General features: G+C 36.9%; 1 long non-coding RNA gene across 1 annotated transcript; it reads right to left on the bottom strand.

Moving 5' to 3' along the window:
- Positions 1-12,552: 12,552 nt before the first annotated feature.
- On the bottom strand, positions 12,553-13,740 carry LOC111369467. Its single transcript, XR_002698136.1, has 2 exons — positions 13,471-13,740; positions 12,553-13,140 (listed from the first exon to the last, which is right to left on the bottom strand). It is a non-coding gene; the product is annotated as an uncharacterized LOC111369467 (long non-coding RNA).
- Between the last annotated feature and the right edge of the window lie 225 nt (positions 13,741-13,965).

The following is a 13,965-nucleotide window of genomic DNA, read 5'->3' as shown; positions in this document are numbered from 1 at the left end:
CAAAACATCTTCCTTAGCACAAAGTCCAGAAGTGATATTGGAACCCTACTCTCGGGTTCCGAAAATTTCACCAAGGAGTTTTTGTTGACCAAACAGGGTCGACGCACACACTATAGCAAAAATCACACCAAATGCTTGATCAAAATGCCCCTTGGGAGAACTGTCACCTTCAACGATCTCTAAAGTATTACAACCATCACCATACCTACACTCAATGGATCCAATCCTAGTAATTGAACACAGTGTATTTGCTGAAATTGGCGACAAAGTGAAATCACCAACGCTTCCCTAAGTAATGTTCTGAACCATCCAGAACCCATCACAAGAGGTATCGTACCAAACTGTATTTCCACCACAGTACTGAACTTGTCCAGATGTCTCATAACTGGTTCTGTGCTCTCCTACAAAATGTGCAACTGAGTCTTTTTCTGTCCATCCAGTACAACCTAGAATCCCATTGAAACTTTCAAGACTCCACCTCCACCAGAGAATTTATGTCCTTTGAATCTAGGGTAATCAGCGAGATGAAATTCCTCTTCAGGTTTGGAATATGTTGAATCTGATCAATTGTTCTGACCGTCCCATCTTGCAACCTCAATCTACCTCGACCCATTCTAGCAACACCGTAAGACTGGTTGTTTCCTGTGACAATTACATCTTGCTTGACAGTCTCATATGTTTGAAATAAATTTCGATTGGAACATATATGGTGCGAACATGCCGAATCAAGAATTCACTCCTCGTCAAACTTAGACTCTACGCCAGATACTATGGTCAACATCACATCACCACCATCAGAAAAATTCTCGATAGCATTAGTCTCATCTGAATTGAATGATCGTCTCTTATGATTTGCAGCTAAATTACCTTTAGCCTGCAAATTACTAGCTTTTGAAATACAAGCAAGGGAAATAATGTTGATATGAGTAAGAAAGATTCTTAGTTAACAAAATGGATTCCCCTACGAAAGAAAAAGATCCTGTTATGAGCCTAAATGACACTGACATGAGCTTGTATGGGTATAATCTAGTGTGCTAAAATCAAGAAGCAACTACTCTTTCCACTTCAAATTAATCGAGCTTTGGCCCTGCCAACGGAGGTTACGAGTTATGAGTTCAGTATAGAGGCAACTCCTTTCTATCCCAAACAAGATTATACCAGAGATACTTCTAGATATGTAAATGAGAAAATGGACTATCTAGTTTTGAGATAGGATCAAATGCTAGGATCATCAAAGGCTAGTAGAGACAATGAAACAAGCCTACCCAGTATCTAACTAGTCTCACAATGACTCAAGAATATGCATTTTTGTACCCCATTCTATTTTATAATTCTTTGTAAACTTATTATCTAGAGGTTATGCTAGGGATATCAATGAGTCAAGTTGAGCTGGCTTGCAAGCCAAAAATCAAGGCTCGAGCTTGGCTCGAGCTTTTTGAAGACGAGCTTTTTTTGGCCCAACGTTTTTTTCCCACTTTTTTTTCCATCCCTTAAAAGGTAGTTGATAGCTGCCTTTTAATAATTATTTTTTTTTGGCGAGCTGGCTCGCGAGCCACATGGGCAGGCTCGAGCTCGACCCGACACCCTAAGATGGGGCTTGGCCCAAGCCTAGGCTTGGTTTGACCGAGCCTCGAGACGAGTCGGCTCGAGCTTTTTGCCGGTCGAGCTCTCGATCCTTTTTGCCATCCCTAGGTTATGCTCAGTCCCTTTATAAATTGTATTTTATTTTTATTAAAAAAATCAGGTCATAGTGATTGATCAATTAAAAAAAATTTGAGAAAGAGAGAGATTTGAAGAATGGAAGAGATTAGAGAGAGAATAGTTGTTAGTTCAGTAAGGGTGTTTGTACACAATACATTACTCTATTTATAAGGAAGTCAAAATAAATAAGTCTCAAATTATAAAATTGTAATAAATTTAAATCGAATTATATATTTTAGAATCTCTATCACCTAGCACCTTAAAATTTTCTCTTGGATTTTCTTCTGTAACATTCACATGATACAGAACTTCAAACCAAATAGATCTGGTGATCTGTGCTTCAAAGTGATAGTAATATTTCTGTTTGACATATTTTATTTCCAGTTGTAGTTACTCTTTCTAGTAAAATTGTAGAGAATTCATCTAGTATTTTGTATTTCACTACAACAAAAATTGTCTGTCGCAACATCCATTGTCGTTTTATTTATGCTTGATATCTATTTTTTCTATTAGTTGAACTTGTTGATTATTTGTTAAGATTTACAACTTTGGTGATAAAGACAACACCCTACAATTTATTGATATGAGATTGAAAACAAAAATTATTCGCATTAATGTTATGTGATAAAAAATACTGAAATAGAGGTTGGACCCAGAGGCGATGCAAGAATTGAAATTAATGAACAATATGACATATGTATAATCACAACGAATAAAACAAAATTAAAGTTAGAAATTGAAGATAGATTAACAGAGGAATCAATGTTTTACTGAAGACAATATGTGGATAGTATACAAGAATTCAGCAATAAAGTTTCACCTAAACTGAATGAAGAACCACATATTTATAAGGACATACCAAATCCTAAAAATATCATAAAGATGGAAATAATATAAAAAATAATATGGAATAAAGGAAATAATATTTTTCCAATAAAATCACATGAAACAATATTTTCCAATAAAATCATATGAAAATAAAAAATAATAATATTTTCCAAAAAATCCACCCTAATTTAGGGCACAAAATCTAACAATCTCCACCTTAACCCAAATCTCAGTGCAACGAACAAAGTTTCAAAATTTCTTAACCTGAAAAAATATGTCCAACTACATCGAAATAACCAAACTCGTCAAACAGTAACCAAAACTTTCCACCTCACAAAAAACATCATCTTCTACTCGGTGTCCACAAGTGACACCCGAACCCTAATCCCAAGTTTCCAAAATTCCGATAAGAAATTAACATTGATCAAATGGGGTCGAAGCACACCTGAACCCTAATAGAAGGTCCATTGCTAAAACTAACACATTCAAATACACCTAAAGCATTCCCAACATCTCCAACACCATACGTACACTCAATGCATCCAACCCTAACATTTGAACACATTGTATCCGCTGAAATTGGTGGCAAAGCTGAATCACCAACACTCACTCGAGCAGTATTCTGAACCGACTCAGAGTCCGTCACAAGAGGTACTGTACCAATTGAATTTCCACCACGGTATCAAACTTGTCCAGATGTTTTCTAACTAGTTCTACGCGTCCTTACAAGATGTACAATTGAGACTTCTTCCGTCTCTCTAGTACAACCCGAATACCTCTTTGAACCTTTAAGACTCTACCTCCACCAAAGAACTTATACCCTTTTGAACTCAGAGTACTGAGCGAGATGAGATTCTTTTTCAAGTCTGGAACATGTCGAACCTAGCCAAATATTCTGACTATCTGATCCTACAATCTTAATCTAACCTGACCAATTTCAACAACCCAACAAGATTGGTTGTTTCTCATAACAACTTCATCTTGATTTATCACCTCATATGACTCAAACAGGTCCAGATTGGGACATATATGAAACGAGCACACTAAATCCAGAATTTGCTCCTCATCTGGCTAGATTCCATGTCAGATACGATGAACACCACATCTTCACCATTCGAAAAATCCTCTACAATATTGGTCTCATCCGCATTACATGATCATGATTTCCAGCTAAGTTACCTTTAGCCTACAACTTATTGTAATCCTTCTTAGCATGTCCTTTTTTCCTGTAGTAGTTCATCCTCGATCTACCCCTCCGTCCATCACCATGAAATACTAGAGCTTTCTCATTCCTAGATGTAGCCCCAATCAGAATCTTCTCCTTTGAAAATAAAGCATCATACACATCGTCGATGATGAGTGTGTCACAACTATATAGAATTGTGTTCCGAAACGACGAATAAGAAGCGGGCAGCGAGCACAGCAAGATCAATGTCAGATCCTCCTCATCATACTTACCCTCCAATGTTTCCAAATCCACGACAATTTCCTTGAACACGGCCAGATGATCTTTCAGCTATCCTCTCTCTATCATGTGATGGGAATATAGCCTTTGCTTTAGATGCAATTTTCTCAAAAGATTTTTAGTCATGCACAATTGCTCCAATTTTATTGGAAACTAAGCCTATACAAATGGGGTGGAGGGGAGTAATAATTGTAATAATGCACAAACGCAATCAAAGCGTTATAATAAACATGTGTACATTCATTCACACAAGCATTAATATCAAGCAAGTGCTCGTGTATATAATACTCCCCCCATCCCATTTATAAGTATACATTTTGTTTTTTACATGGATTAAGAGATCATATTTAATATCATTGAAAAAGCAATTTTTGTCAATCCTAGTTTACCATTATTTATATTTGTACAATTTCAAGATTAAGTAAGAGATTAAATATCATTAGGCAAATTAAGTAAAGGCATTTTAGTAAACGAATAAAACAAAACATTCTCAATAAAGAAACAAGAGTATTTAATTGGGACAAGAAAATAAGAAAAGACACTCTACGTAAATGGGACAAAGGGAGTTTGAACATTTTGCTGTGTTTGATAATTGTTGTTTCCAGGTACAAAGTAATGAGATCTGAAAATGGAATCGAATATGGGCCATTCCCAGTCCATTACAGGACTCCCAGCCAGTTTATGGATGGAAGAATGGACCAATTAGGCATGTAGCATGCGCTCATCTGATGGTACAGCATGACATTTTTCATTTTCTGTTCTTTATTTTCGACTCAATTCCTTTTAACTCTTGTAGAATAAATGATACCTCTTTCCCCATTCATGTCTCCATTATTTACAGCTAGCTATGCGTACCATTTCATATCAAAGGTAGACATTAAATAATGAGCTGAATGGTTCTTTTTCTTGACTTGGGAAAAAGTAATTCTTGGAGCCTCACTTTCTGATTGTCCTTCATTTTTGGTTGGGTGATGGCTACATTTCATCATACGTTTATGTAAGATGTTAAGCATTCTTTCCCCTATTCCATATCGATTTTTTCATGGAGAGAGGCTACGAGAGAATCAGGTGGTAAGTCTCTAATTGTTCGAGTGAAAGAGGGGAGAACACGCTACTTTCTTAACAGCAGTTAGATCATTGAATGTTTCATTCATTCTTGAAATTTCAATGGGAAAGTGCTATTAATATATTCTAAGATTTTGAGTGAAAGTGTTATTTTGAGCATTCTAGTCATCGTATTACACCAATCTTCTCGAATAAAGCACTAAGTAAATCATTCATTGATTTTTTATTTTAGTTTTTTTTCAATAACATTTTTTTCTATATATTTGTGTAGCAAGAGAAACAGCAACAAATCCAAGTTTGATTATTTTGAAAGCAATCCGATCTAATAGAGCCACCCCCACCAAACAATATGATACCTAGGTCAGCTATGTTTTAGTCAATTTAGTAGGTTTGATTAAAAATTTAATAATTATTGTAGTCTCTAAAAGTCTTATGATAACGGTTTCGAAAAGATTTAATATTAGGTGAACGATTTAAAAAGAATTTATCCCGTGAAGACCAACAATAGTGAAAGAAAAATTGAGGTGCCACCTGACAAAAATTTCACAATAAAACTTCAATGAAGTGAAAAGTTTAATTATTTTTTTTTTCTTTTTCTTTTTTAAAAGAACTTACCACATATTGACACATAAAGTTTGTCAAAATACGTCTCCCAAGATCAACAACCAATTTTCATAATATCAACACTCTAAATTTCGAAAAAAGTTCATCGAAAACAGCAACAAATCCAAGTTTGATTATTTTGAAAGCAATCCGATCTAATAGAGCCACCCCCACCAAACAATATGATACCTAGGTCAGCTATGTTTTAGTCAATTTAGTAGGTTTGATTAAAAATTTAATAATTATTGTAGTCTCTAAAAGTCTTATGATAACGGTTTCGAAAAGATTTAATATTAGGTGAACGATTTAAAAAGAATTTATCCCGTGAAGACCAACAATAGTGAAAGAAAAATTGAGGTGCCACCTGACAAAAATTTCACAATAAAACTTCAATGAAGTGAAAAGTTTAATTATTTTTTTTTCTTTTTCTTTTTTAAAAGAACTTACCACATATTGACACGTAAAGTTTGTCAAAATACGTCTCCCAAGATCAACAACCAATTTTCATAATATCAACACTCTAAATTTCGAAAAAAGTTCATCGATGATGTTAGTACTCTCTTTCAGGATAAGTTGATGCAAATTCTATAGAATGTGGGAGCTATACATAGATTTTGGAAAGTGTATTTAGAAGAGACTCAATTGCCGGAATATGACATAACAATTGAAATATGTCCTTGTTTGAAGATGCACACTTTGTCTAAAAATGAAAAGATAAAAAATACATGCATGTGAATGTCGGGATAGAAATTGAAATGCTGTGTCTTAAAAACACCATCGTTGAAATTGAAACCTACTTATTAGAATGTGCTCTTGTTTGAATATGCATGCTAATCTAATAAGGAGAGTTGAGATAGATATATTTTTACTAAATCAAGCATGTCCCTTGAGTAAAAAAAAAAAATCTTGAAAGATTATACCTATCCAGACTACCATTACATTTTACCTGGATTGAATGGATACCTATTTGCTACTGATAATGAAACTACTAGGCTTAGTGCTGGATTGATCCCTTGCACGTTTTGCCCCACAAAAATAAATAATATCTGTGCGGATTAAATATAGAAATAATTTAACACTTTAGTTCACGATTGGTAAAGCTAAATTTTTTTTAGGTGTTTATAGCCGTCAAGTTAACCTCAGTATTTAACATGACTAAAGAATGAAAAATTAAACATGACAATCCTAAACAATTTGAAAAATAAATTATAATTTCTATGTCTCCAACTCACCATGTGAATTTGTTTGTACAAGGATCCAGTACAAACAAATTTACAAGTTAAATGTTTCATTGGCCACTAAACTTTATGTCATGTCATGACTTACTCACTGAACTTCATTAATCGTCCCGTTAGCCACTAAACTTTGCACCGTCCAACTCCATCACCCACTAGAAGACAACCATTAGTAAACGTGATTATGTGGACGACAAAAAACACTGCTGGCCGGTTAAATGTTTCCAAGTGGCTTGTGAAGTGCCAACGCACCATCCACATCGGTAAAAGCACATCCAAACAAGCCTTTAATAATTATAGACCCGTATCCTTAAGAGAAAAACAATCTCCTAGTTTCTTGATAATTGAGACCACAAAGTTTTTGTTATTTCCTGTAATCACAAGATCATCGACATATACCAAGAAATAACAGATGATATAGTCCTTTCTATAAATAAATAAGGATGAATCAGCTCTGGAATTTTCAAACTCAAGCTCAAGTAGGACATTTTTTAGCGTAGTGTACCAAGCTCGAGGGGCTTGTTTAAGCCCATATATTGCTTTTTGTAGTTTGCAAACATGATTGGGTTTATATGGATCTTTGAACCCCGGGGGTTGCATCATATATGCAGTTTCAGATAATGCACCATGTAAAAAGGCATTATTAACATCCATTTGCTTAACTCCCAACCATTCACAACAGCAATTGGCAAAACTGTTCAAACTGTAGCTGGTTTAACTATTGGGCTACAGGTCTCTTTGTAATCAAGCTCGGGACGTTGATTATAACCCTTTGCAACTAAACGAGCTTTGAATTTATCTATTGATCTATCAGACTTTCTCTTCACCCTGAACACCCACTTGCAGCCCACTGGATTACAATTGGAAGGGATTGGCACTAAGTCCCAAGTTTCATAAGAGCTGTAAGTTCATTTGACATAGCATCACGCCATTGTGGTTGAGATAAAGCCTGACTCACACAGGTTGGTTCAATGGTCTCAGGGAGAGGATGTTTACACACGAAATTTAGTTGTTTGGGTTTAAAAATTTTGTTCATAGAATGAGATGTCATTTGGTGAAGTCGTTGAATAGATGGGTCAGATGGTTTTTGGGCAGTCGGGTTTTGTGAGGTTTCAGCATGTTCTAGAGTTTGTACAACGTGGGAGGGGATGAGAAAATGATGGAACCAATGAGTTTGAATCATGCAGACAAGTATTTGGACAAAAGCTAGGAGATGAGGAATTCAAGTGCAAGGAGTTATCTCCTAGATTTTCAGAAGAAGAGAGAGGATTAACGAGATTACCTGAGGAGGATGCATCGACGGCGCCTTCACCTTCTGGAGTCGTTGATGAGGGCACATGCACGACCTGGGCATCGAAGAGTAGAGGAACATGGGTGTTTTCTGGTATTTGACTTTTTGGGTTTGTGAAAGACACAGTGGGCGTATTTGATTCATCAAACAACACATGCCGAAAAATGTACATCTTGTGGGTTTTGATGTCAAGACATTTGTATGCACTTTGGGTTTGAGAGTAACTGAGAAATACACATAGGGTAGATTTGGATTGCATTTTATGAGTTTTGTAAAAAGGATAAATATTTTGAAGAAGAGATGAGGGTTGCCTATTGATTAGATAGGCAGCTGTTTGGAAAGCGTGAGGCCATTATGAAAGTGGTAGTGATGTATCATGCAGCAGAGTGAGACCTGTTTCGACAAGATGACGATGACAACGCTTGGAAACACCATTTTGTTGTGGGGTATGTGGGGCGGTGGTATAGTCACCAATACCATGAAGCAATAAAAATGATTTTAAGGCAATGAATTCTCCACCATTATTAGAGTATAGGTTTTTGATTTTGGATTGGAAGTGTGTTTCTACAAATTTTTTGGAGGAAAAATTGTAGACACCCTAGATTTTGTAGCCATTGGATAGAACCACATATATTTTGTGAAGTGGTCAACTAAAATAATGTAATAACGAGATCCGTCAATTCCATTATAATGCGCGGGTCCCCAAACATCAGTATAAATAAGTTCAAGCGGTGCATGACTTTGAAGACTATTGGTATGAAAAGGTTGTTGATGGGCTTTATTAATGGAACATGAACTACACAATTGAGACAATTTATTTGTTTTGGCAACAGGAAGGGAAAAATTCTTAACAATATTTTGGACTATTCTAAGTGATGGATGCCCAAGACGCTTGTGCCACCCATCAATTGAGGTCCGTTCATGCACATTAGCAACCATTTTGGAAGGGGGAGACATCATTGATTCCGGAAAGGTGTAGACACCATTTTCACATGCTCCTCTTAGTAGAATCGCCCCCGTGATCTTGTCCTTCACCAAAAAATGAAAGGGGTGAAATTCAACAAAAACATTATTTTGTTTGGTAAAATGATGAACAAAAATTAAATTTTTGGAAAGGTTTGGAACACAAAGAGTATTGCGCAATATAAAGGTGCGTTTGGGTGATTGTAATTCCAAAGAACCAATGTGTGAGACAGCCAAACCTGAACCATCACCGAGAATTACTTCGTCAGTACAATCATATTCAGAATGAATTGACAAACTTGCAAGATTCCCCGTTATATTATGAGACGCGGCCGAATCAAGTAACCAATTTTTGTCCTTTTCGGCAGAGGTTGTAGCACAATTTATGGAGATATTTTGTGAATGAAATTGAGGACAGGACTTGGCAATGTGGCCTAATTGGTCACAAATTTGACATTTGAGTTGATAACGTCGATTGGAATTGTTGGGCTGGCCATAATTGTTGTAACGACGTCCATCGTGTTGGGCTTTATTTGAGTTTCGGCGTTGGCCAAAGCCTTGAGGCCCACATTGAGTGCCATTTTGCTTGAAAGTCCATGGGTGACTTCCTCCTTGTACAGGTTGCTTCGTCTTCGTGTAGTTTGCAGAAACCACCAGGTTCTACGTTGCAGATTCAAGGCGCCTTAAATATGCCTCATGTCCAACCAAAAGATCATGTAATTCATCAAAGGCCAATGATGATTCTCGGGCTCGAATAGGGGCAACAATCTCTCAAAAATCTGGACCTAAACCATTCGATACATAGAGGGTTAGGTCATCATCCGAAATTGAGTGATCAATAATGGCTAATTCATCAGTCAAGGCCTTCACAGCATGGAGATATTCTGTGATCGACCGATTTCCACGCTGGATCAAGGTGAGTTCCTCCTTTAACTGCATAGCATGAGCTCTTGATTGGCTTGCATACAAATTTTTTAACTTCTTCCAAGCTTCATGAAAGGTTTTTGCCGTAGCAATGAGTGGGGTGATTGAAGAAGATGTGGAGGCTAGATAGCACTCAGTCCTGTCGAACCCAATGGGTCTTGCGCAGATCATCAGCGGATGTACCAACAGAGGAGGGACACTGAAGAGTGCCTTCGACATAGTCGACTAAATCATAACCAATAAGGGGTACCTTAAATTGAGCACGCCATTGAGGAAAGGTGGAGGGAGTTAATTTTTCATTGATTTGGGCAGTGATATTGAGAGCTATCAAAGGTTTTTCTGTTCCAAAAAGGGGTTGGGTATTGAGGTTAAGGTTTGAAGTTTGATCAGAGGAGGAAGACATGGTGGTGACTTGGATCGGTGGCTTGTTAGAGATGCACGGCTCTAATACCATATAGAAGAACAGATTTCCTGTATTTTCAATGAAGAATTTCCCACACTTTATTGATGAAATAAGAGCTGACTTATATACACAGCGAGGAAAAACTATCTACTGCAATTTACATCAGTTAGGCTAAAATTATGTAGCAACTACAGAATTATGCAGAGTTGATTTTGGCTGATCTTGCTTGATTGTAGGCTAAATGTGCTATGTTTTATCTTGGCCTTGATTCTTGCAATCTGTGTTTATAAATCTACCCCATTATTTTAGAGGAAGAAGAAGACGTAAATTCGAAATGGGGAGTTTGGGGAAAGTAGTTTACACCTTGGGATTTTGGATTCGAGAGACGGGCCAAGTTTGGGGAAAGTAGTTTACACCTTGGGATTTTGGATTCGAGAGACGGGCCAAGTTTGGGGAAAGTAGTTTACACCTTGGGATTTTGGATTCGAGAGACGGGCCAAGTTTGGGGAAAGTAGTTTACACCTTGGGATTTTGGATTCGAGAGACGGGCCAAGTTTGGGGAAAGTAGTTTACACCTTGGGATTTTGGATTCGAGAGACGGGCCAAGCAATGGATCGTCTCAGCTGTCACCTCCAAGGAAATTATTACTTCCAAGAACAACGTACGCCCATTTACTTTCTTTTTTCTTAAAACCCCAGATCACCTACTTCCTTTATTTTAGTTTTTGATCCACCTTTATTTGTTCTTAATGTATTTTAGTGAGGATGGAAATTATTGTTGGGCTTGATATTTAAACTCTTTAATTAATTGATATTGCTGAGTGGAAAACGGAGGATAGGAAAATGATCTGCGGCATGTCTTAAAAATTGAACCTCTGTTGAAAAGAATGAAAATATCATACAAAAATAGATATTTTTTGGTGGGTGCAGTAGTGTACTTTAAAATACTATTCTGTATTTTGTAGCAAGGTATTTGTTCCTTTGAACTTGTATTTTTTTTCTCTCAGCTACTTGTATTTTTTCTACCTTTCTAAAATTTTTTTGTGGCTACAATAGCATATTTTTATTGCAGGAAGGAATAAGGGGATTTGTCATAGTTGTAGGAAATCGGGCCACTTATTGTCGAATTGCCGCACGAAGAAACCATGCCCATTATGCGGCAAGGGAATTGAGAAAAAAGAACTCAGGCAATTTCAGGGTGAGTCAAGTGCTACATCTGATGATGAAGAGAAGCTATCAAGTTTGTTGAAGAGCGTTGCTAAATAACCGAAGAAAATGACGTGGACGTCTCCATGAAATTTACATTCTGCAAGGGAAAAGGAGAAACAAGCAATGAGAAGGGCAAAGGAGAAACAAGCAATGAGAAACCAAATGGAGGAGCTTTGTGAACTTGAACCCGCTTATGTTTCAATTTGTGAATCCCAGAATTTCAATTTCGTGTATATAATTTGAAGTGTGTAATGTCAATCCCCAATGAAACGACTACGTTATTTTATATGAATGTGAGTTTCCATTAATCTCTGTAATTTTCTTCATTTCATAGTTGGGAATCAAACTGTAATGTTGATAGAAATTAAAATTAGAACTCGCAGGGTGGGTAGCTGCTACATATATAATGGACGTTCATGTCTAAACAATTTTGGCAAAATAACTAAACATGAACAGCTTCTCCCTTATTTTTTAATGTCGTGCTATTCCTAAGAGGCAAAATCCACACATACAAGTCAAGAGAAGTATCAAGTTGACCTCCTCTAACAAGCTTGACCCTCCCTGTTGGAATTAAATTTGCTTCCTTTGCATTCAACAAGAAAACAAACCTGATTTACACCAAAAAATCAGGTTTGAAACCTGATTGTTGTTGACACAGGTTCTAAATACATTGCAATCCACATACGCACAAAACCATGACTGGAGGATAGAAAAAACAAGAAAAAGATACTCGATGGAGCAATTAAAACCTGTGTCAACAACAAGAATTGATGACCAAACTTATGGCAACTGGTATTTCTAATATGCAACAGCATACACCATAAAACAAAACGATTGGTTTAATTGCAGTACATAAACACAATACAAAACCAAAAAACAAAAACATTTGCCTTAATTGCAGTACATAAACATTTGGTGCCAGGTTTTGCTCCAATTTCCTATGGACCAGCCCTAACCACTATCCGCAAACACCCAACTTTAGGGACTTCTGTCACATAATATGTAGCAACATACACTAAAACCAAAAACATAATATGCTGCAACATACACCATAAAACAAAAATACGGGACTGCTATCACATTGTTGATCATCAGTGTCGTCCCAATTTCGCAGATTTCCTCCCACGATGTGCTTGTGCCTTGGCCTTTCCCAATTTGTCCGATTCCAGTTCTGCCGTGTCCTGCATGTTGTTAATAGTGTCGTCAAAGTTTTCATACATTTATGAACTTGATGGTTGGCCGTTTCATTACAATGAGTTGTTGCTGCTCCCTCTCGAAAATGACCTAGCCGTGATTCATGTTTCACCATTGGCGTTGGCATGAATTGGAAACCTTCATCAACCACAGCAGCTTGGTCTGATGAAGTGGCTATATGTTTTCGTGCAACCAGTTTACCCTTATGCATCAACCATAATCAAATATTAGTCACACTTTCCGGAACTTCTTGGAAGTACCTATCCGTGTACATGAGGCAATATCAGTTTGAAAGGAAAAAGCAGACCAGAAGTAATATCATTGAGCGGGTAAGAGATATTCATTTCTTCAATTAGTCAAAGGAAAAAGCAGACTAGAAGTTCAATTTTTAAGACATGTCGTAGATCATTTTCCTATCCTCCATTTTCCACTTGGCAATATCAATTAATTAAAGAGTTTAAATATCAAGCTCGACAATAATTTCCATCCTCACTATAATACATTAAGAACAAATAAAGGTGGATCAAAAACTAAAATAAAGGAAATGGGTGATCTGGGGTTTTAAGAAAAAGGAAAGCAAATGAGCGTACGTTGTTCTTGGAAGTAATAATTTCCTTGGAGGCGACAGCCGAGACGATCCATTGCTTGGCCCGTGACCGTCTCTCGAATCCAAAATCCCAAGGTCACTCTCCATTTCGAATTTACGTCTTCTTCTTCCTCTGAAATAATCGGGTGGATTTTCGAAATCTTCGCGTGAGACTTGGGAGAAATCGACTTGGAGAAGATGGTTCTAGATTAGGGTTCTTCACAGATTTGGGAGGAATCGATTTAAAAAGGAGAGAGATTTATGAAGGAGTCAGGTCCGTTTATTTTCGTTTTGGATGTAAAAACCTTTTTATTAATTGTTAAAGGCTTGTTTGCATGTGCTTTTGCCGATGTGGATGGTGCGTTGGCACTTCACAAGCCACTTGGAAACATTTAACCGGCCAGCAGTGTTTTTCGTCGTCCATGTAATCATGTTTACTATCGGTTGTCTTCCAGTGGGTGATGGAGATGGACGATGCAAAGTTTAATGACCAATGGAA

Source organism: Olea europaea, chromosome 20, assembly GCF_002742605.1.
Source record: "Olea europaea var. sylvestris chromosome 20, O_europaea_v1, whole genome shotgun sequence".
NCBI lineage: Eukaryota > Viridiplantae > Streptophyta > Magnoliopsida > Lamiales > Oleaceae > Olea > Olea europaea.
This window is presented reverse-complemented; position numbering and strand designations above follow the sequence as displayed.